The sequence below is a fragment of the Bos mutus genome, chromosome 1 (assembly GCF_027580195.1).
Source record: "Bos mutus isolate GX-2022 chromosome 1, NWIPB_WYAK_1.1, whole genome shotgun sequence".
NCBI lineage: Eukaryota > Metazoa > Chordata > Mammalia > Artiodactyla > Bovidae > Bos > Bos mutus.
Genome location: NC_091617.1, coordinates 32,615,267 through 32,637,988, shown reverse-complemented (window position 1 = coordinate 32,637,988; position 22,722 = coordinate 32,615,267). Strand labels below are relative to the sequence as shown.

Sequence of the window (22,722 nt, the reverse complement as noted above, 5' to 3'; positions counted from 1 at the left end):
TAAGAACCATTTTTTGTTATCGTAGGTTCAGCACTTGTCAGAAAATTGTACACAGCCATATTAACAAAGTGCTGTCTCTTAGGGAGAAATAAACTGTAAGGAAAACCTTGTTTATAAAGCAGCAAAACACTCAAAGAGTGTAATACAATGTCACTGGTTCAAAGTTTGCATTTTTCACTGCTATTTATAAAAGAGGATGGAAAACATTTTAACCTGCTTGAATGCCAAGAGATATTGTCAAAAATAATTTTTTGTTTAAACAAAAATTATTTTTAGGAACAGGTGAATACACTGCCAATTAGTTTAGGACATGTGGCTTTAATTCATCAACTTAGTGAAAACTGGAAACACTGGTAAAGTTATAAACTAAAATGCCAAAATTAAGTGAAAAATATCAAATGTTTGGAAACATTATAACACTTTTTTTTAAAGATCATGGTAATGTGGGGAGCTAAATTTTTACTACATATTATGGACAAATGTTACAAATAATTTTCTACAAATAATTTTCTGACTAATATAAAATATCACTGAGTTAAACTTATTGAGAAATTTTTACATGAAAATTGATAACTGCATTAGGCATTAGAATCCAAAGCTAGAGAGAGCTGTTTCAAAACAAACAAACAAAAAGACTGTCCCACAAAATAAACTGTTGCACACAGTTGACCTTATTTATTGATTATTTTTTGATTCATCCACTAGCAACCCGTGTGTCTTTTGGGCAAGTCTATCTATAATATTCAATCTTCTGTCATTTCTATAACCTCATTAAAGTTAAGCAAAATATTGTAAGATTGTATTTTCACATTTAACTATCTTCATGATGACTATATAAGGCTATATATATATATATATAAAGCTGTATATATATATATATATATATATATATATATATACATTCTTCCTATGTCCTAAGGAGATTTGAGATGCTTATAGTACAGGAAATATATGACACTTCAAGAAATACATGGAAAAGTCTCTGGACATCAGATGTCTGTGTGTGTATTCAGTCACTCAATCATGTCTGACTCTTTGTGACGCCATGGGTTGTAGCCTGCCAGGCTCCTCTGTCCATGGGATTTCCCAGGCAAGAATACTGGTTGTTTCTTTCTCTAGGGGATCTTCTTAACACAGTCATCAAATCTGCATCTCAAGTAACGCCATCCAAATTCTATTCACAGGCTTAGAATCAAATTTCTGAAATTCTAAAGGCAGAAAAATAACAATAACTATCTTATACCCCTACCAGCAAGTGATAGGAGGCCTACATTTGCAAGTATTTTCCAAAGTCCTTTTTTGTAAAACAGAGAAGCTTTCAAAAAACCCTTCACATCCAGCTATTATGGTACTCATGATACTGTCCACAGGGGTGAAGAGCGTAGGAAAGTTAGAGGAACATCCAGATTACAAATATTTTAACTTTAATTCTTTTCAAGTACATGCTGTTAGATTAATATAAATCTGAAAAAGAAAAAAAAAAACATTCTTTAAAAGGCATTTTATACTTTTTTTTGCTTGATAAAAATTGTGGAAAGTATAGGGGTTTACATGGAGAAGGCAATGGCACCGCACTCCAGTACTCTTGCCTGGAAAATCCCACGGACAGAGGAGCCCTGTAGGCTGCAGTCCATGGGGTCACTAAGGTCTGACACGACTGAGCGATTTCACTTTCACTTTTCACTTTCATGCATTGGAGAAGGAAATGGCAACCCACTCCAGTGTTCTTGCCTGGAGAATCCCAGGGACGGGGGAGCCTGGTGGGCTGCAGTCTATGGGGTCGCACAGAGTCGGCACGACTGAAGCGACTTAGCAGCAGCAGCAGAATAGGGGTTTACATATCTCCAGGAGATAAAATTGAAGTATTTTTATATGACTACATAACATTAAATTAATCTATACAATATCAAAGTGTGCCTTCTTATTTTCCGGTTATACTGTTTTTGGTGTAGATGTTATTCTTCAGATTAAGAAAAGGCAAATAAGAAAGTCATTAAAAAACATATACACACATACATATAACATGGATAATGACTTTCACCTTTATGGAAATTTCCTAACAATATCAACTTATTTTTCAATGCCTATTTCACAGTAAAACTATACAAAAACATAGTCTTCCAAGGAAGTTTGCATCTTGGTGGTCAAAGAAAATAACAGTAATGTATAAAATCTAAAAACCTTAATTTAAAATATCAGCTCCAAATCATAACTCTAGAGAATGAGCAATTCCACAACTTCTTTGGAAATTGTACTATTTCATTTTGTCATTTTAGGGGTTGATATGTAGCAAGGGATCATAATTAAATATTTATAAAGCATATAAAATATCAAGTAAACCTGCAAAGTATATAGAATATAAAATATACTTGTGCTTACATAAGTATACATTCAAATATATATATACGTAAATGAATATCCACTAGAATGTATTGGTTATGACAGTTATCTAGACCACTTATTCTTGGTTCTGATTTAACAAATAATATGCAAATTTTAATAGGTTTCAGGTTTTTGTCATGAAAATTAAAGAGATATAAGCAGTGTTTTATGATGACCTAGATTTTCTTCTCTTCCTATACCAACTTGTGAATTGCTTATTCAGGTATTGAGCAATAAATACATTTTTTTCATATTGAAGTAATAGAAGTCATCAATTCTGAAGCAGATGCAGTCATATGTACATAATTCACAAAAAAAAGTCAGCACAAGGAAAATATGTAATATGCTAGGGAAATTAGGACAATTTTGATGCAAAGGTATTGACTTTATAGGAAAACAACAAGGAATGGCTTGTGGCAGAAAAACACACCGTATCAGTGGGAATGTGAATGCTAATGAGAGGAACCAAAGGAAGGGGATATAGCAGCATATTTTGCAAGCAGACACTGATGAGGGCAGATGTAGAAAAATGATTATCAACTTTAGACCCCTAGAGCAACATGAATAAAATCACATCCTTGTGTTCTGGGAAATAAAACAGGCAACTTGGATAGGAATAAAGAGAGGCTTTAATTATCTAAAAGTAAATTGGGAGCAACCCATGATAATACTGAAGTGGGGTTATTATAGAACACAATGTAGAGTTAATTCAGAAATCAGTTTGTTCAAAAACATCAACAGCTGGGTTTAATAATAGACACAATGAATCAGAAATGAATAAAACCTTGAGATGGAAGATTATCTGAGCAACTCTAATCATATTATTAGATTTACTAAGGAAAATAAAAAGACAAAGAATCTATGAAAGGGATTTATTTGTGTGAGTATAGTTTTAAGCAACATTTTAAAACAGATTAATCTGAGGTCATGCTAACAGTATACATATTTCATGAACACTTTCTAAATCATATGCCACGATGAGCAAATTATATGAATGAGAAGGGGTTCACCATAAATAATCAAAGATAAAATGTGAGAGGATATGAAACTGTAAAACACATTTTTCAAAGTTAAATTAGACTCCAATGAGCTTCTCTTCTTTTGGCCTTTTGAATGTGAAGATTGGAGGTCAAAACCCAAATTTCTCAGACTGTTAACAAATATTCAATGAGCCAAACTCACAAATGACATGAAGTTTTGTGGGACAAGGTCTAGATAAATGTCTCACTCATATGAAGTTCAAGAGAACACATAATGAAGCCTCCAAAGAGCTTATGATCAGCGGTTGACTCCTTCTATAAGTAGACGAATCAAGGAATCATCATGAAAGAAATGGAAATGCAGAAATAGGTTTCTGCCAGGTGATCAATTTTCTATTAAAATTGCCTACACAGTGTCTTTTATCATGTTCATGTGACATATCTACCCTCTAGAAGCAGTCAACAGCCAGTCCAAAGCACCAGCTTCATCACTTACTTATATGAACTGGAACATAGTACACTCTGTGCCACAAATTCTTCATCTCCAATATGGGATGAGAGTAACAGTACTGACTTGTATAATTATAATAAAAACATAAATGAATCTATATCCATAAAGCACTCAGAACGGGCTTCCCTCGTGGCTCAGACAGTAAAAAAATCTGCCCATAATGCGGGAGATCTGGGATTTATTCCTGGGTTGGGAAGATCCCCTGGAGGAGGACATGGCAACCCACTTAAGTATTCTTGCCTGGGGAATCCCCATGGACAGAGGAACCTGGCAGACTACAGTCCAGGGGGTTGCAAAGAGTTGGACATGACTGAGCACCTAAGCACAGCACAGCACAACACTCAGAGCAAAGTCTGGCAGCATACTAACAGTATGTGTATATGCTAAGTCACTTCAGTCATGTACGACTCCTTGCGACCCTATGGACTCTAGCCTGCCAGGCTCCTCTGTTCACAGGGATTCTCCAGGCAATAATACTGGAGTGGGTTGCCATGCTCTCCTCCAGGGGATCTTCCTGACCCAGAGATCGAACCCGTGTCTCTTATATCTTCTTCACTGTCAAGTGTGTTATTTACCACTATCACCACCTGGAAAACCCTGACTAACGTTATAGAAACTGCTATTTTTATTGTGCCGTTATTGGCCTGCTATATAAATGATCTATGTCCTTTCTGTCTCTTTACTGAGGGCTTGGTTTTCTCTGTTCACTATTAAGAACCCATTTTCTTATACAGAACTCTGTGTGCTAGGAACTCAGGATGGTTTTTGAATAAATAAATAAAGATGGAATACCTGCTATCTATCAAGCACATCCATTAACTCTGAAGAAATAAAAGATGAAAACAACAAAATCTTTGTCCGTTTTTACTACACAATGATGTTATTTTGCATGTCCCCTATCCTTGTTTCTGCTTTAAGGAGAGTGAAAATAATTTTAAATTTTACCATATTTAAGTGCTCCATAAAAAACATATATAGTTAAGGAACTTTTGCAAGTTATCTAATACTGAGTCATTCTGCTTTGAAAAAAAAAAAAAAATCCCCTAGTGTACAGTAGATAAGAAACCACTGAGGCAAATTTTTACTTCACAATAAAAAACAAAAGAAAATGAACCAGTGTAACTATAAAACATAATTGCCATATAAATAGATCCCGTATTAGACACAGTTAGAGTTGCTTAACTCCACATTCTTACCTTGTATCTCATCTGGAGAATAGGGTAAGATAACCCTCCTCCAGTGAAATGCTTGCTGAGTGGCCCTATGTCTGAAGTCACTTCAGTCATGTCCAACACTAGGAGACCTTATGGACTGTAGCATGCCAGGCTCCTCTGTCCATGGGGATTCTCCAGGCAAGAATACTGGTGTGGGTTGCCATTTCCTTCTCCAGGGGATCTTCCCAACCCAGGGACTGAACTCAGATCTCCTGCATTGGCAGGTAGGTATTTTACTGCTGAGCCACCAGGGAATAAGGCCTCTTGTAACTGGGTTTTATGTGTAACTGGGCAGTAAAGCCACCGTAGGAACTGAGGATCGGGAACTACATACAGTGTATTCTGAACCATCAGACTCTCCTTTCTCTTCCACATTGCTCAGTAGGAATCTGCCTCACCTGCCGGTTGTGGTCCTTCATCCCATTTGAAAACAGGAAAGACTTTGATAAGTCATTTGTATTGGTAAACTGATTATTCTCTTAATGACTGTATTTTAGATATATTGTATATGGACTGTGTATGTGCATATAGGTATTTAATCTTTATTTACTGGAACTATGACTGAATTTCATTAAAGGAATATTAGTCATCAAGAAGCAGAGTGGAAAAAATGTATGATAAGTGAAGGGGTCCTAAATTTTCACTTTTCCTAACACTAATCCTTAAATTGTCTGAATGATGTGTAGCTCTTTGGGTTTTGAGGTAAGGTTATGACAAAAATGTCTTGTCTTCTCTCTTTTGACTTTTCATTCATTGACTTGAATGTAAATAGTGTCACATTTACTGAGTCAAGGAAAGAAAGGTAGTATTAATACCAGTAAGTAGAATCTCTATAGTTGTTCAATTATGTTCGACTCTTTGTGACCCCATGAACTGTAGCACTCCAGGCTTTCCTGTCCTTCACTATCTTCCAGAGTTTGCTCAAACTCATGTCTATCAAGTCCGTGATGCCATCCAACCATCTCATCCTCTGTCATCCCCTTCTCCTGCTACCCTCAATCATTCCCTGCCTCAGGGTCTTTTCCAGTGAGTCAGTTCTTCCCATCAGGTGGCCAAAATATTGGAGCTTAAAGTTCAGCATCAGTCCTTCAATGAATATTCAGGGTTGATTTCTTTTGGGATCAGCTGGCTTGATCGCCCTGCTGTCCAAGGTATTCTCAAGAGTCTTCTCTAGCACCATAGTTTGAAGACATGAATTCACTGGCACTCAGCCTTCTTGGTGGCCCAATTCTCACATTCATATATGACTACTGGAAAAAATACATCTTTGACTATATGGATCTTTGTTGGCAAAGTTATGTCTCTGCTTTTAAATATGCTGTCTAAATTTGTCAGAGCTTTTCTTTCAAGGAGAAAGTGTCTTTTAATTTGATGGCTGCAGTACCCTCTGCAGTGATATTGGAGTCCAAGAAAATAAAATCTGTCAGTTTCCACTTTTCTCCATCCATCTGCCTTGAAGTTATGGGATGAGATGCTGTGATCTTAGTTTTCTGAATGTTGAGTTTTAAACCAGTTTTTTCACTGTCCTCTTTGACCTTCATCAAGAGGCTCTTTAGTTCCTCTTCAGTTTCTGCCATTAGGGTGGTGTCATCTACATATCTGAGGTTATTGGTATTTCTCCAGACAATCTTGATTTCAGCTTGTGCCTCATCTAACCTGGAATTTTAAAAAAATGTACTCTGATTAGAAATTAAATTAGCAGGGTGACAGTACACAACCTTGACACACTCCTTTCTCAATTTTGAACCAGTCCATTGTTCCATGTCTGGTTCTAACTATTGATTCTTGACCTGCATACAGCTTTCTCAGGAGACAGGTAACATGGTCTGGTATTCCTATCTCTTGAAGAATTTTCCACACTTTATAGTGAGCTTCTCAGTCAAAGGCAATGAAGCAGAAGTAGATGTTGTTCTAGAATTCCCTTTTTTTTTTTTTTTTTATATGATCCAATGAATGTTGGCAATTTGATCTCTAGTTCCACTGCTTTTCCAAAGTCCAGCTTGTGTGTCTGGAAGTTCTCAGTTCACAAACTGTTGAAGCTTAGCTTGGAGCATTCTGAGCATTACTAGTATGTGAGATGAACACACTTATGCTGTAGTTTGAACATTCTTTGGCATTGCTCTTTGGGATTGGAATGAAAACTGACCTATTCCAGTCCAGTAACCACTGCTGAGTTTTCCAAATTTGCTGGAATATTGTGTAGGACTATTGTTACTGGATTCCTGGGTCTTTTCTGTGACAGTTCAGTTCAGTTCAGTCACTCAGTCATGTCCAATTCTTTGTGAACCCATGAACTGCAGCACACCAGGCCTCCCTGTCCATCACCAACTCCCGGAGTTTACCGAAACTCATGTCCATTGAGTCAGTGATGCCATCCAATCATCTCATCCCCTGTCATCCCCTCCCTCCTGCCCTCAATCTTTCACAGCATCAGGGTCTTTTCAAATGAGTCAGCTCTTCGCATCAGGTGGCCAAAGTATTGGAGTTTCAGCTTCAACATCAGTCCTTCCAATGGTCACTCAGGAATGATCTCCTTTAGGATGGACTGGTTGGATCTCATTGCAGTCCAAGGGACTCTAAAGAGTCTTCTCAAACACCACAGTTTAAAAGCATCAATTCTTCTGCACTCAGCTTTCTTTATGGACAGCTTTCCACTCTCAGCTGTAGAACTCTCACATCCATACATGACCACTGGAAAAACCATAGCCTTGACTAGACTGGACCTTTGTTGGCAAAGGAATGTTTCTGATTTTTAATATGCTGTCTAGGTTGGTCATAACTTTCCTTCCAAGGAATAAATGTCTTTTAATTTCATGGCTGCAATCACTGTCTGCAGTGATTTTTGAGCCCCCCAAAATAAAGTCAGCCACTATTTCCACTGTTTCCCCATCTTTTTGCCATTAAGTGATGGGATCAGATGCCATGATCTTATTTTTCTGAATGTTGAGCTTTAAGCCAACTTTCTCACTCTCCTCTTTCACTTTCATCAAGAGTCTCTGTAGTTCTTCTTCACTTATAAGGGTGATGTCATCTGCATATCTGAGGTTATTGATATTTCTCCCGGCAATCTTGATTCCAACTTGGGCTTCTTCCAGCCCAGCGTTTCTCATGATGTACTCTGCATAGAAGTTAAATAAGCAGGATGACAATATACAGCTTTGTCTTACTCCTTTTCCTATTTGGAACCAGTCTGTTGTTCCATGTCCAGTTCTAACTATTGCTTCCTAACCTGCATATCGGTTTCTCAAGAGGTCAGGTAGTCTGGTATTCCTATCTCTTGCAGAGTTTTCCACAGTTTATTGTGATCCACACAGTCAAAGGCTTTAGCATAGTCAATAAAACAGAAGTAGATGTTTTTCTGGAACTCTCTTGCTTTTTTGGTGATCCAGCAGATGTTGGCAATTTGATCTCTGGTTCCTCTGCCTTTTCTAAAAGCAGCTTGAACAACTGGAAGTTCATGGTTCACATATTTTTGAAGCCTGGCTTAGAGAATTTTAAGTATCAATTTACTAGCATGTGAGATGAATGCAATTGTGTTATAGTTTGAGCATTCTTTGGCATTGCCTTTCTTTGGGATTGGAATGAAAACTGACCTTTTCCAGTCCTGTTTGCTCTTTTCCAATTTGCTGACATATTGAGTGCAGCACTTTCACAGCATCATCTTTGAGGATTTGAAATAGCTCAACTGGAATTCCATCACCTCCACTAGCTTTGTTCGTAGTGATGCTTCCTAAGGCCCACTTGACTTCACATTCCAGGATATCTGGCTCCAGGTGAGTGATCACACCACTGTGATTATCTGGGTTGTGAAGATCTTTTCTGTACAGTTCTTCTGTGTATTCTTGCCACCTCTTCTTAATATCTTCTGCTTCTGCTTCCCTACGATTTCTGTTCTTTATTGAGCCCATCTTTGCATGAAATGTTCCCTTGGTATCTCTAATTTTCTTGAAGAGATCTCTATTCTTTCCCATTCTTTGTTTTCCTCTATTTCTTTGCATTGATCATTGAGAAAGGCTTTCTTATCTCTCCTTGCTATTCTTTGGAACTCTGAGCTCAAATGTGTATATCTTTCCTTTTCTCCTTTGCTTTTGGCTTCTCTTCTTTTCACAGCTATTTGTAAGGCAGCCATTTAGCCTTTTTGCATTTCTTTTTCTTGGGGATGGTCTTGATTCTTGGAAACGAACATGATACACATAAAAATGTAGAGGCATTTACACACTCATCTATGCACTGTAAAATCTTTATGGCCCAAAATTTGATTCAGAAGTATTAAAACACAGATATAATGTATCTGTCTTAAAGTACACACATGCATGTGTCTATGCCTGTATGTTTTTATGTGTACTGTCACAGAAAAGAGCCATAAACAATAGCAATTCTAGCAGCAATGAGCAGCTCTAGTACAATAAGTGAGATCTGTAAATACATTTCCATAAAATAAAATGAGACTTCTTGGATAAATAGCTTTTAGGACTAAGAAATGTACAGCCTGGAAAACTAGAAAGCCATAAAAGCCTACGGATGTTATATGAAAAGATTGGAAGAGGAACTCACTGGTCAAATATGAGACTATTTGAGTAAGCACATCAATGGATTACAAGACATAAGATATGCTTAAATTTATGAACACATACTGATCCTCAATACTAAGAAAGAAGGAGACAAACTTGTCTGGAAGATGCCAAAATACTAACTGGTGATTTTAAAAACTGTCAAGAACAAACAAAAAAGCATCAAATATTTATCCTATCTTTCTCATATTAACATCAATTCAGGTATAAAAATCATTGATTGAATTAACTTTATAGAAGTATTTAAGTTCATGGATGAATGAAAAAAGGATAGAATATCATTGTTTGCTTGGAAAACAAACAAATCTTCTTTTATCTTTTCAGGATAAAAAATAAAATTGTATAGATAATGAAAAGATAAAACTGGACAGATCATGAATTGATAATTTGTGGTAATCAGATCATGAGAATATTGTGATCTGCGTTTGTAATTGTATTAATTTTTTAAAGCCTATTAGTTTTGGACCACATAAGAAGAAAGTGAGGATAATAGCAATAAAAGCTGACCAAAATAGTCTAAAAGAAGGAGCCAGCAGTACAAATATAAGAAAATAAAGAGGAAAAGGACAAAAATAAATGATGCACAGTGAATTAGCTGTATTCCCGACTGCAATCCAGATCTGTTAGCAGCTTTTGGTTGGAAGTCTATGGAAATAGACACACAAAGACAAAACAAATAAGGAGTGCCTGTGACACTGGAGAGGAATTTCAAGAAGAATAAAGGCACATTTGCTAAAGTGACAAGAGCCGCAACTCTGAGCTATCCAAATCATAAGCTTAGGCCATAAGTTTGTTTCCAGCAGCATCTACACAAACTGGCAGAGAGAGAAGATCTTTCCTTCCTTCCTTCCTTCTATCTCTCATCTATCTCTCATCTATCTATCTATGTAGTGAAAGATATACATCTGTGTTATAGCATTTAGCACTTCCTACATGCTCAGGCATGTCCAACTCTTTGTGACCCTATGGACTATAGCCCGTGAGGCTCTTCTGGCCATGCGATTTCCCAGGCAAGAATGGGAATAGGTTGTCATTTCTTCTCCAAGAGATCTGTTAGACCCAGGGATTGAACCCATGTCTCCTGCGTCTCTTGCATTGGCAGGCAGCTTCTTTACCACTGAGCCATACCATTGACCAATTTACAGATGAAAGAGCCTTGAATGGTGGCAATAACATTTAAGGAAAATAAATAAAGTAGAGGGCACTTTTTTTTTACAAAGCTTATTTATGGGTCCTTATAGAATTACCAGTTTAGAATCTGATATGCAGAGACCTCTAGGAAACATGACTGGAAAAGTACATGGATATATAAAATTAATAAAATGATGGCACAAAACAGAATGCTATGTATGTGTGAGTGTGGTGGTTTAAATACATGGCTGCAAATTTTTTGACACTCTTCTCACTGAGATATGGGTCTTGCCCTGATCCTTTGAATTAAGGTAATCTTTGCCTAGTATAGTGCAGCCAAGAAGATGTTACATTTACTTTGGAAGATAGGCCATGCAGCTTCCATTTTGTTTGGTGGCCTGAGACTTCACTTAAGAATCTTACTGTCTGTGTCCTAAGAATCTTACTGTGTCCTAAGACACTCATGCAACAGAAGCCAAAAGGTACCAGGCATGTCAGCTGTGAATGACACTTTCTTGAACTCTACAGATCAGGCCTTCTGCAGCTGAATATCAGTGGGTTACTTTCTCTGATGCCATAAAAAGTAGAATTCCCCAATACTGACCTGCTTAAATTCTTGTTCCTCAAAATCATGATATAGTAAAATGATTATTCCTTAAGTCATTAAGTGTTTTGGTAGCTAATTAGTATAGGGGAGGTCATGAGCTCTGATCGGTGAGAATGATGAGTCAAATCTGTCTGTAGTTGATCTTTAAGTTACTGAATCAGTGATCAAGCAATTCAAAGATACAACTAATTGGGTGGTTGTAACCTTCCAATTCCTCCCTTGTTCCTTGGTAGAACACACACTAACTTCAATAACTGATGTAGGATGAAGGAGCAAAGAAGTCCGTCTCATTCCTTTTCCTGTTAAATAAGTTTTAAATATAATATTTGAGCTATAAAAATTATGCACACACCACATAAGTGTTAAAAAGTATTACATAATAAACAAGAGGAATACAACAGCAATCCAAGAAATAGAACATTACAAATAATTTGCATCTACACATATGCTCCTCACCTATTCCATACCCCAATCTCCTTTTATATCATTAGGGAAAGAGGAAGATTATAAATGAGTTCTATCTACTGCCATATAAATAACTAATGCACTACATCAAGAATTACACAGTTTAGAATCCTCACTAAAGAGGCACAACAAAAGCAAAATTATTTTTCTTTATTCATTGTTTCTATGTGCTATTTTACAAATATTCAAAGGCAGGTCTTTTTTCTTTTTCTTTTTTTTTTTTTTACTATTAATAAGATCTTTGACATTCATACAATTAAAACATGGGAATACGAGACAGCAGAAGAGACACTGATGTATAGAACAGTCTTATGGACTCTATGGGAGAGGGAGAGGGTGGGAAGATTTGGGAGAATGGCATTGAAACATGTAAAATATCATGTATGAAACGAGATGCCAGTCCAGGTTCGATGCACGATACTGGATACTTGGGGCTAGTGCACTGGGATGACGCAGAGGGATGGTATGGGGAGGGAGGAGGGAGGAGGGTTCAGGATGGGGAACACATGTATACCTGTGGCGGATTCATTTTGATATTTGGCAAAATTAATACAATTATGTAAAGTTTAAAAATAAAATAAAATAAAAAAAAATAAAACATGGGAATAAATTGGAATTAGACTATTTTCATTATATTGTATGTCTACCTCAGCTGGAATAACTGTCATTTTTCAAGATTCACAGCTGTACAGTCATTGGGAGGTTATCTAGCTGCGTGTGATTTTATACATCTGTCAGTTAAATCACATATACAATTGCATTATCTAGCATCTGGGAACATTATGTAGATTCATGACACTCCCTAGGGAATTATGGATCTAGAAAACCATGAATGAATTACTAGGAGAAAAATATATTGCTTTCATCTATGACAGATATAATCTAGCTGCAATATTGTTCATATTATGTGCAGAGTAGCTAAAAGGAGCTGCCTCATACCTGCAATCAGAAACTTAGACAATAAAGTAGTGCTTCTGACAATAAATAGGGCTCTATCAAGTTTACTTAGTGTTTCAGATCTCCAACTTGTAACATAATCACAATAACTTTAATAATACTACTCTATTTGTGTATATATTTCATAGAGATGTAACACTTGAACCACAATATCTATTTCTTTATTTTTAAGATGAGGTGAAATATTTTTGAACATGTAGTCTAGATTTTATAGGCCACCCTGGTCATCACTTGGTACCCACGCAACATTACAGTCCAGTACAGACATGCACAAGATGTTATAATAATTCTGATTGATACCAATACTTTGTAGATATCACAATTTTAATAAATCTAAAGACAATTTAAAGAATAAATACACTTTTAAACTTTTTAAAAATATCAGTTCAGTTCAGTTTAGCTCAGTCGATCAGTTGAGTCCGACTCTTTGTGACCCGATGAGTTGCAGCACGCCAGGCCTCCCTGTCCATCACCAACTCCCGGAGTTCACTCAAACTCATGTCCATAGAGTCAGTGATGCCATCCAACCATCTCATCCTCTGTCATCCCCTTCTCCTTCTGCCCCCAATCCCTCCCAGCATCAGAGTATTTTCCAATAAGTCAACTCTTGGCATGAGGTGGCCAAAGTATTGGAGTTTCAGCTTTAGCATCAGTCCTTCCAATGAGTATTCAGGACTGATTTGGTTTAGGATGGACTGGTTGGATCTCCTTGCAGTCCAAGGAACTCTCAAGAGTCTTCTCCAACACCACAGTTCAAAAGCATCAATTCTTTGGCTCTCAGACTTCTTTATAATCCAACTCTCACATTCATACGTGACCACTGGAAAAACCATAGCCTTGACTAGACCTTTGTTGACAAAGTGATGTCTCTGCTTTTTAATATGCTATCTCGGTTGGTCATAACTTTCCTTCCAAGGTGTAAGCGTCTTTTAATTTCATGGCTGCACTCACCATCTGCAGTGATTTTGGAGCCCAGAAAAACAAAGTCAGCCACTGTTTCCACTGTTTCCCCATCTATTTGTCATGAAGTGATGGGACTGGATACCATGATCTTAGTCCTCTGAATGTTGAGCTTTAAGCCAACTTTTTCACTCGCCTCTTTCACTTTCATCAAGAGACTCTTTGGTTCTTCTTTGCTTTCTGCCATAAGGGTGGTGTCATCTGCATATCTGAGGTTATTGATATTTCTCCTGGCAATCTTGATTTCAGCTTGTGCTTCCTCCAGACCTATGTTTCTCATGATATATTCTGCATATAAGTTAAGTAAGCAGGGTGACAACATACAGCCTTGACATACTCCTTTCCTAATTTGGAACCAGTCTGTTATTCCATGTTGAGTTCTAACTGTTGCTTCCTGTCCTGCATACAGATTTCTCAATAGGCAGGTCAGGTGGTTTGGTATTCCCATCTCTTCATAAATACCAAGGACCAAAAAATGTACTGACCAACTAACAAAAGTGTTTCATGCTTAAATATTAATCACTAGGAATTCCAATCACTAAAGTGCTAACATGTTTTTATAAAACATACCTAAAGTGTAGCTTATGTTTTAATATGAAACCATATTTCAATTATTTTATATGCAATGTACTTTAAATTACAAATAATTTTAAAATCTGGAGTCAATTTAATGAACATATACAATCCATTTCTTACTATTATTCCACAGAAACAAGACAGTTCTCTGAAATTTAAGCTCACCAAAGAGACTGCAATTAATAGTGCAATGTGGTATGTGACAGTTATAACAGTTATAATCCAGGATTGATGTTGTTATTAGTCACTCAGGCATGTGCGACTCTTTGTGACCCCATGAACTGTAGCTCACCAAGCTCCTCTGTCCATGGAATTTTCCAGGCAAGAATACTGGGATGAGTTTTCATTCCCTTCTCCAGGGGGTTCTTCCTGACCTAGGGAATGAACCTAGGTCACCTGAATTGCAAGCAGATTCCTTACTGGCTGAGCCACCAGGGAAGGATGGATTAGGTCAAATATGAGAAGCAATTTATATTTACAATGATGATGGGAGAATCCAGCAGAAGGAGATTGTTATGAGAGTTCAAATTTGAAAAATAAGTAGTATCTTAATAAGTACAAGTTGGGTAGGAGCGTACCTCAAACCTCAAAACAGCACAGGCAAATAAGAAGTGTTTGAACATGGAGTGTTACACTCTTCCACTGCGAGTCTAAAGCACATGAGGAACCTGTGAGAGAGTTCAGAGCCAAAAGATAAAATGAAGGACCATATATATTATGCCAGTTAATTGAACTGTAGTTTGCAGATTCTAGGAACAGCCAATTTACTATGAATTTTTTTAAATTTTTTTTCCTTAGTAAAATATTAGCATCTGGTCCCATCATTTCATGGCAAATAGATGGGGAAACAGTGGAAACAGTGTCAGACTTTACTTTTTGGGGCTCCAAAATCACTGCAGATGGTGATTGCAGCCATGAAATTAAAAGACACTTACTCCTTGGAAGGAAAGTTATGACCAACCTAGATAGCATATTCAAAAGCAGAGACATTACTTTACCAACAAAGGTCCGTCTAATCAAGGCTATGGTTTTTTGAGTAGTCATGTATGGACATGAGAGTTGGACTGTGAAGAAAGCTGAGCACTGAAGAATTGATGCTTTTGAACTGTGGTGTTGGAGAAGACTCTTGAGAGTCCCATGGACTGCAAGGAGATCCAACCAGTCCATTCTAAAGGAGATGGGTCCTGGGTGTTTTGGAAGGAATGATACTAAAGCTGAAACTCCAGTATTTTGGCCACCTCATGTGAAGAGTTGCCTCATTGGAAAAAACTCTCATACTGGGCGGGATTGGGGTCAGGAGGAAAAGGGGACAACAGAGGATGAGATGGCTGGATGGCATCACCGAGTCGATGGATGTGAATTTGAGTGAACTCCGGGAGTTGGTGATGGACAGGGAGGCCTGGCGTGCTGCGATTCATGGGTTCGCACAGAGTCGGACACGACTGAGTGACTGAACTGAACTGAACTGAAGAAAGTGATTTTGTCATTAGTATAAAGAATGAAGAAAATTAGACCACTCAGGAAGTTTTTGTAATAGTTCAAACAAGGTATGATGGAGTCCTGAAATAAATTATGTCAAGTAAAGTATAAATAAGACGGCAACCTATTTCTTTATACTAAAGGGAAAAATGATAATTCTTTTTGCCAATTCAGTTTTTGATATGCATTTTTTGGGGAAAATATTATGTGCTACACACTTCAAAACAAAGGAAGCCCAACAGAAGAAGAATGAAAGGACCTAGAATCAAAAACAGGATTAAAATCCTTGGCCTAAGAAGACTCTTCAACTTCCTATTTAGTATACCTTTGATATTATCTTCCTAACTTCAAAATGGCAAGACAAATACATGGATAATTTTGAAAATTTCTCTATCAACTTAAGTGAAATGTTAATACAAAATTGATAGAAATTTGTCAATATAACTAATGTTAATAGGCAAAGGATATATGCTATATATATATAGCTATATACTATATATATTATATACGTAAATAATATAAAATTCTCACTTTTTTGGAAATTAAAGAATCATCACCATGAAACAGTAACTATTAAAGTAATTATTTTGAATGTCTTTGAGGAGAGAATGGACTAAACAACAAAATTTTATTTTTTTCACAGTTCTGGAGACAAAAAATTTAAGAACATGGTGCTGGCAGGGTTTTTCCTGAGCCCACTCTCCTTGGCTTGTCAATAGCTGCTTCTTGTTGTGTCCTCACTTAGACTCTTCTCTGTGTGCAAGCCTCCCTGCAGTCTTTCCCTATTATCTTAAGGAGAAATTGGTCATACTGGGTTAAGACCCCACCTTTATAACCTTATTTAATCTTAATTGTCTTTTTAAAGGGCCCATCTCCAAATACAGTCATGTTAGGGAGTAAAGGATCTAACATATAAATTCAAGGGTGAGGGATATAGTTCAGTCCATAACACAGAATATGTTGCTTAATATTTTATTTAAATCACTGTTGTTATCATCATAATAGGTGATAAAGACAAACTGCTCCTTAATTTGAAGACAGATCTGATATATTTTTTAAAAACACTATATATTTAAAAGGATATTAGAAATATTTATCTCAGAATTTCCAAAAAACAAGTAAAAGTCCATTACCTCTATACTTATACCTATTTCTCAAGAAAAGTTTCCTTTCTTTGTAATTTTCCTGTGGAGTTTAGAACTGATAGGATAGGGACTGGGAGAAGGTGAAGGTATCCTTTTAATTTGTACCACTGAATAAACTAATGAGCTTACATTAGGGAGAATGAACTAGAACCGGAGTAAATACTAAAATAGGACTACACACCAAACATTTCTTATCTGATAAGAAACCCTAATGGCCTCTGGACCTTGGAATATAAAATAACTTGTCATGAGTAACCAAAGGGTAAACTACTGAATACTGATTGTATATAAACAGGATGCTATAGGATCAACTCATATTTAAATTGATCATTCCACTGGACCAAACTCCAAAATAAAAAATTCAATGAAGCAAGAAAGAGATTTAAACTGCAGGTTGAACTAGTTAAAAAGAAAAGTGTGTTAGTCGCTCAGTCATGTCCCACTCTTTGCAACCCCATGGACTGTACTCCACCAGGCTCCTCGGTGCATGGAATTCTCCAGGCAAGAATACTGGAGTGGTATGCCATTCCCTTCTCCAAAAAAGAAAAGACTAGGGATTAAAATATCTATAAAATAGGGATTAAAATGAAAATATACTCTAAAAATTATAACATGCTCACTCTTTTTCTCAATATTTTCTATACCTGGATATTTTTTTTTCCTTAGTGACTTCAACACTTTTAGTACATTAAAATCAAGACTTTATAAAACTTGTTGATCCAATGACCTTAATATATAATGCAAAATGTGCACTGTATAAATATGTCTGGCTAAATTTCAGCCTGCATCTAACTGGCCAAGACATGACCCTAGAGCTGGCTGTGTGGAATCTAAGGAAATCTTTTCTTTGCTTCTTCCAAAGCTGCTATCCTCTTGACAAGGCCTGCACCCAACAGTGTGCACCTGCTTGCCAGGGAGAGGAAGCACCGTTTTCTAATTTGCTCTCTGGGATAGAAGTCTCTAATTCAAATCATTAATTCATCAGCTCCAATCCTGAGAAAGTTGTACTATCATATTTCCCATAGTAGAAAATCATGAAGTGACTTTTTCCTAAATAACTGTCTATCATATTTCCCTAGTATCACTCTTTAAAAACTATCAGCATAGAATCTCACTCACTGTGACTTCTTTTCCTGTCCAAATCCAATCATATCCACATGTTGAACTTTTCAGTTATTTTTCAGAATCTGCTTTGTTTGCCCACTCCTATTGCCTCCATCTTACCAACCTTCTCATAACTCCATAAATTACTTTATACTTACATTTCATATGTGTGTCTTTGGGAAGACGAATCATGCCGTATTCATCATGTTCCCCACAGACCCTACCTTTAAGCACAGTTGGATTTTATTGGCTCTTCCTGTACCTTTATAATTTCCTCATAAATGATCTGGTCATTTTCAGTATCTTTATTTTTTTCTATCAAATCTATATCAAATGTCATGACCTAGCAATTCCTTATTTTCAATGAAAAATCCATATTGTTTTCCAATCTAGCCTCAACCTGTCTTTCTGTACCTATTTATTCTGTCCTCAATAACTCTTGATAACCTCTGCTCCAGTCAACTGTCCTGAAGTAGTTCATCTTATCTGTTCTCTATGATGCCTTGACCCTAATGTCATTTTATACTTCACTGCCCATCTCTTCTTCTCTCTCTCTCTCTCTCTCTCCACACACACACACACACACACACATACACACACACACACAAATATAGAATATTGAGCTGTTTTATTGTTTTGCACTGGTGTTCACCTTTTCATTATTCTATGTTTGCTGTATTTTCTAAAATAGCTTGAAGTATAAAAGTTACATGCAATAATAGATCACACATACTTAAAGCCTTAAATTTGATATCACCCTCCTGCTTTTCCCTACATCTATCTTCATTCCTAGGCAACATTAATATTTTTGTGCCTGCAATGTGGGAGACCTGGGTTCAATGACTGGGTTGGGAAGATATCTGGAGGAGGGCATGGTAACCCAGTCCAGTATTCTTGCCTGGAGAATCCCCATGGTCAAATGAGCCTGGCAGGCTACAGTCTATGTGATCACAGAGAGTCAGACATGACTGAGTGACTAAGCACAGCACAGTGTCACAATTTTTTATCCATTCGTTTGTTGATGGAGATTTGGGTTGTTTACAATTGACAGTTAATGAAACTATAGTTACTGGGAACAGTTTCATACAAGCCTTGACAAACACATATTTTCATTTCTCTTGGGTAAAGTCCTAAGAGAGGAAATCTTGGATCTTATGATAAGAGTGTTTTTAATTTTATAAACTTCTAAATAGTTTACAAAAGTAGTTGTAACATTTTCCATTTCCAGCAGTAGTTTGAGTCCTAGTTCCTCTTTGTCATCGTTCAGTTGCTCAGTCATGTCTGATTCTTTGTGATCCCAAGGACTGCAAAACCAGGCTCTTTTGTCCTCCACCATCTCCTGGAGTTTTCTTAAATTCATGTTCATTGAGTCGGTGATGTCATCCAACCATCTTATCCTCTGTTGTCCCCTTCTCCTCCTGCCTTCAGTCTTTCCCAACATTAAGGTCTTTCCCAATGAGTCAGCTCTTCACATCAGGTGGCCAAAATATTGGATCTTCAGCTTCAGTCTTTCCAATGAATATTCAGGGTTTATTTTCCTTTAGGATTGACAGGTTTGATCTCCTTGCAGTCCAAGGGACTCTCAAGAATCTTCTCCAGCATCAGAAACATTCAAAAGCATTAATTCTTCAGCACTCCATCTTCTTTATGATCCAACTCCCACAACCAAGGGCTTCCCTTATGGCTCAGCTGGTAAAGAATCCACCTGCAATGCTGGAGACCTGGGTTCAATCCTTGAGTGGGAAAAACCCCCTGGAGAAGGGAGAGGTTAACCATTCCAATATTCTGGCCTGGAGGATTCCATGGACTGTATAGTCAATTAGGTTACAAACAGTCGGATGTGACTGAGTGACTTTCTCACATCCCTACATGACTATTGGAAAAACCATAGCTTTGACTATATGGACTATTGTTGGCAAAGTGATATTTCTATTTTTTAATATGCTGTCTAGGTTTGTCATAACTTTTCTTCCCAGAAGCAAGTGTCTTTTGATTTCATGGGTGCAGTCGCAGTCCACAGTGATTTGTAGCCCAAGAAAATAAAATCTGCCACTGCTTTTACTTTCTCCCCTTCTATTTGCTATGAAGTGATGGGACTGGATGCCATGATGTTAGATTTTTGAAGTTTTTTTTTTTTTTTTTCACTACCACCCAGTCAAGTAGCTTTATTTTCATGGTTCCTTCCTTCTTTCTTCTATTTTCTTTTAATTTATTTATATTTTTAATTGAAGGATAATTTTTTACTGAATTTTGCTGTTTTCTGTCAAGCCTCAACATGAATCAACCATAGGTATGCATATATCCCTTCCTTTTTGAACCTTCCTCCCATATCCCTCCCCTTCCCACCCCTCTAGATTGATACAGAGCCCTGTTTGAGTTTCCTGAGCCATACAGCAAATCCCTGTTTGTTATCTATTTAACATATGATAATGTAAGTTTCCATGTTACTTTTTCAATACATCTCACCCTCTCCTCTCCTCTCCCTATGTCTATAAGTCTATTCTCGATGTCTGTTTCTCCATTGCTGTCCTGTCAATAAATTCTTCAGTACCATTTTTCTAGATTCCTTATATACATGTTAGAATACACTATCTTTCTCTTTCTGACTTACTTCACTCTGTATAATAGGCTCTAGGTTCACCCACCTCATCAGAACTGACTCAAATGTGTTCCTTTTTATGACTGAGTAATATTCCATTGTGTATATGTACCACAACTTCTTCATCCATTCATCTGTTGATGGATATCTAGATTGCTTCCATATTCTAGCCATACTAAGTAGTGCTGCAATGGACAATGGGATACACGTGTCTTTTAAAATCTTGGTTTCCATAGGGTATATGCCTAAGAGTACAGTTGCTGGGGCATATGGTTGTTTTATTCCTAGTCTTTTTAGGAATCTCCATACTGTCTTCTATGGTGGCTGTATCAGTTTACATTCCCACCAACAGTGCAAGAGCGTTCCCCTTTCTCCACACCGTCTCCAGCCTTCATTGTTTGTAGACCCTTTGATGATGGCCATTCTGACTGGTGTGAGGTGATACCTCATTGTAGTTTTTATTTGCATTTCTCTAATAATGAGTGATGTTGAGCATCTTTTCATGTGTTTGTTAGCCATCTATATGTCTTCTTTGGAGAAATGTCCATTTAGGTCTATTTCCCACTTTTTGATTGGGTTTTTTGTTGGTATTGAGTTGTATGAGCTGCTTGAATATTTTGGAAATTGATCCTTTGTCAGTTATTTAATTTGCTATTATTTTCTCCCATTCTGAGGGTTGTCTTTGCATCTTGCTTATAGTTTCCTTTGCTGTGCAAAAGTTTCTAAGTTTAATCAGGTCCCACTTATTTCCATTACTCTAGGAGGTGGGTCACAGAGGATCTTGCTTTGATTTATGTCATAGAATGTTTTCTGCCTATGTTTTCCTCTAAGAGTTTTACAGTTTCTGGTATTACATTTAGGTTTTCAATCCATTTTGAGTTTATCTTTGTGTATGGTGTTAGGAAATGTTCCAACCTAATTCTTTTACGTGTAGCTGCCCAATTTTCCCAGCACCATTTATTGAAGAGGCTCTCTTTGCCCTATTGTATATTTTTGCCTTCTTTGTCAAAAATAAGGTACCCATAGGTGCATGGGTTTATTTCTGGGCTTACTACCTTGTTTCATTGGTCTATATTTCTGTTTTTGTCCCAGTGCCATACTGTCTTGATGACTGCAACTTTGTAGCATAATCTGAAGTCATGAAGGTTGATTCTTCCAGCTCCATTCTTCTTTCTGAAGACTGGTTTGGCAATTCAGAGTCTTTTGTGTTTCCATATGAATTGTGAATTTTTTTGTTCTAGTTCTATGAAAAATGCCATTGGCAATTTGATAAGGATCACATTGAATCTGTAGATGGCATTTGGTCGTATAGTCATTTTCACAATATTAATTCTTCCTGCCCAGGAACATGGAATATCTCTCCATCTGTTTATGTCATCTTTGATTTCTTTCATCAGTGTCTTATAATTTTCTGTGTACAGTACTTTTGTACTCTCCTTTGTAAGTTTATTCCTAGATATTTCATTTTTTTTGTTGCAATGGTGAATGAGATTGATTCCTTAATTTCTCTGGCAATAAATGGATAACAAATGGACAACCTGGAAGAAATGGACAGATTCTTCGAAAAGTTCAATCTTCCAAGACTGAACCAGGGAGAAATAGAAATTATGAACAATCCAATTGCATGCATTGAAATTGAAACTGTGATCAAAAATCTCCCAAAAGAACAAAAGCCCAGGACCAGATGGCTTCACAGGAGAATTCTATCAAGTGTTTAGAGAAGAGCTAATGCCTATCTTTCTAAAACTCTTTAAAAAAATTACAGAGGAAGGAACACTTCCAGACTCATTCTAAAAGGCCACCATCACCCTGATACAAAAACCAGACAAAGACAACACACTAAAAAGAAAACTACAGGCCAATATCACTGATAAACATAGATGCAAAAATCCTTAACCGAAATTTTAGCAGACAGAATTCAGCAACACATCAAAAAGCTCACACACAATGATCAAGTTGGGTTTATTCCAGGGATGCAAAGGTTCTTCAATATACACAAAACAATCAATGTGATACACCGTATTAATAAATTAAAAGATAA

At 36.9% G+C, this 22,722-nt stretch overlaps 1 protein-coding gene across 2 annotated transcripts in view; it reads right to left on the bottom strand.

Moving 5' to 3' along the window:
• Positions 1-22,722, bottom strand: part of CADM2 (cell adhesion molecule 2) — a 1,271,679-nt gene that overhangs the window by 398,973 nt on the left and 849,984 nt on the right. The gene's annotated exons all lie outside the window — the stretch shown is intronic.